The sequence below is a fragment of the Grammomys surdaster genome, unplaced genomic scaffold (assembly GCF_004785775.1).
Source record: "Grammomys surdaster isolate TR1022 unplaced genomic scaffold, NIH_TR_1.0 198, whole genome shotgun sequence".
NCBI classification, from domain to species: domain Eukaryota; kingdom Metazoa; phylum Chordata; class Mammalia; order Rodentia; family Muridae; genus Grammomys; species Grammomys surdaster.
In genome coordinates this window covers 4,001,126-4,003,960 of record NW_021604643.1, presented here as the reverse complement: position 1 = coordinate 4,003,960, position 2,835 = coordinate 4,001,126, and the positions used below count along the sequence as shown (strand labels likewise).

Below are 2,835 nucleotides of genomic sequence, written 5' to 3'. Positions count from 1 at the left end.
GAGAGATCGTGTATTGAAGGCCAGCCTGGGCTACATAAGAACACCCTGAGAGAATCAATTTAAGAGCAGTTTTGCTGCAAACATTGCACACCTGTGCGGATAATTTTATCAGAACCTGTGGCACCTATACTAGTGGATATCTTCTATATATGATTGAGAACATTTCAAAGCAAATAAGGAATTTAAATTTTTATTTCCTGGTAATTGTTTATTTAGAACACAGTATGCACCAAATTGTAAAGACCTTCACTTTGTTGGCACAGCCCGCTTACCATTCCTTCCCTGCAGCTTCAAAAATCATCTGAGGGACCATGTCTTGACTACAGTGTCACCTTCCAACAGCCATGATGGAAGCCTGTAGGCTGAACTAATAATATGTGAGGTGCATGCTAAGCTACTTCTCAGGCTGTAGACATGACTGTGGTGATCTGCACATCAATTGCTTTTCAGTATGTGTGTTACCTTTGAAAAGTGTATTGTTCATTGATACTCTACATAGTATCCTAAAAGCAGGATTTCTAAGGAGATTTCAGATGCTTTTAGAGAGGAAGCACAGTAGAAATGGCCTCCTGATGATTCCCTTCATCTGCTTTCCCTGACTATAGGCTGCAGTTTCTTTGCTGGTCATGGTAGGCTAGCTGGATGAAGCTTGGAATTCGATGAAGGGTTTATAACAGAACAACGGATGAGGGCTCAAGTGGAAACCAGTTTTGCTTCCCTTAGTGATGTGTGTTTGTGAAACATAATCAGGTTTGGTAGTCAAGACCTCTGGTTTCAGTTTTTGTTTGGTTTTTCTTCATGGCCTCTTAAAGATGCTCTGAATTCATATTCTAAACAAGAAGATTTTGTGGGTTCTGACATTCCATCACCTCTCCTGATTGCTCAGGTCTCCATTTTTTTCCATAGGCCATCTCTGTGTGCCTGGTTGTCTGCACTCATTTCCTGGGGCTGCAGTAACAAAGTACCTTAATCAGGGCCTGCAAACAAGATTATTCTCTCATTATTCTGGATGGTAAAAGTCAAGGTTAATTGGTACCAACTGAAGGCACTGGGAGGAAATCAATTTTATGTTTCCCACTTGGAGTCTGGCTGCTAGAAGTTCGTAGTAGCCTGTGTCCATGTTACACCAGTATCTGTATGTCAGCACATCATACCCCTGTGTGTCTTTGAGCTTTCATAGTGGCATCCTCCCTGTCTGTGTTCAAATTTGCCTCTTACAGGGCCACCACTAATCAAGGATGACCTTAATTACCTCCTAGAGACACCAATTCCAAATAAGAGTGTACTTTGAAGTTCTAGATAGGTATGATGTTTAGTGGTGACACTATTTAACCATACAGTCTTCCCATTGGTAAATTTATGTCTACTGTGTGTGCAGAATACGTGAGCAAAATAAATTCTTTCCAAATTAAATTACCTAAGTGATATAGGTTTAGTATTGAGAAAACTCAAAACCAAAATTGGGCTTTGTGTTAATTATTTAGGTCATTTTATTTCATCCATTCCTTATTGTTTTTCTGTTGTCTGTTAATAATTTTAATACCTTTCTTGGTGGGCTAGTCCAGAATCCAAATATGAAATTGGAATAGAATACCATGCTTAATACATAAAGTGACAAACTGATTAGTCTGGTGTGGTGGTACAAACCTGTAAGTTCAATGCTTGGGAAGCAGAAATGGGAGGGTTATGAGTTTGAGGCCACCCTGGGCTGCATAGCAAGTTCTAAGCCAGCCTCAGCTACATAATTCCCTGTCTCAAGAAGTAAAAAAGAAAAGTAGAGAGATGCCACATGCTACTTTTACAAAGTACTGGATAACTTAATTGCTGAGTTAAGCCACAAACAAAAAAAGCATTAGTTAGCTTTTATTTCACAGTAATAAAATCTTTCCTTCATTTCTTATTGATGAGTATTCATCTCTATTTTCCATTTCTTGATGTGTGTGCGTGCATGCGTGCGTGTGTGTGTGTGTGTGTGTGTGTGTGTATAGCGGGAGGTATTTGAAATCGCAGAGGCACCAGTCCAGCTAGTTCCTGGCCACGGCCATGTTCCCGCTCTATGTTCCCGCCCTAACCAAGGCACTGGCTAGCCAGTGGTGCCAGCCCAGGACTCATGAGATGTTGGTGAGGCTTTTGCCTCTGCCAATCAGCTCCCTGGCGATCAGTCCCCAAAGCCCAGGAAATATCTGCCACCCCCATGCGGTAGATATAATAATAATTCTAGTACCCGGTAGAAAGAAGACTCTTAATGCTTAAAGATTACCCAATGGATTTATATATTAGTAAATGCTCAATACACAAGATGCCTACACAATTAGAATTGTTAACCCAATATCTAACATTTTGACATGAATAACTACCCGAGAATTCTAGAGACATATATATCTGCCTCCATCTTGCTTCTTCTCTCTCTTCTCCTCTTTCTTGCTTTTTCACTCCTCCCTCCTCTCAATTTCTAGCTCCACCTACCTCTTCTACTGCCCAATCACAAAGCTCCACTGCAAATACAATGGGCAGGAAAAAGCCTGCCCTGTGTGTGTATGTGTGAGGTGTGTGTGTGTGTATGTATGTATGTATGTATGTATGTGATGCTTAAAAGTATATAGAAGGGAACTAATGGTTGCTCGGAAGGCTTTCCAGTGCTAGTAAACCTTTGATTTTTTTAAAAAAAATCTTTGCTTAGAACTTGAAAGATTGCTTATTAAAGAAATTTAGATCCTTAATTTCTTCTATTTTATTAACTTGTTTCTGAAATTAAGTCACAGCTTTGATTATTTTCTTTTGTTCCCTCCCTTCCTTCCTTCCTTCCTTCCTTCCTTCCTTCCTTCCTTCCTTCCT

The 2,835-nt window shown here is 40.1% G+C and overlaps 1 protein-coding gene across 1 annotated transcript in view; it reads left to right on the top strand.

Moving 5' to 3' along the window:
- Nucleotides 1–2,835, top strand: part of Gna14 (G protein subunit alpha 14) — a 158,577-nt gene that overhangs the window by 89,840 nt on the left and 65,902 nt on the right. The gene's annotated exons all lie outside the window — the stretch shown is intronic.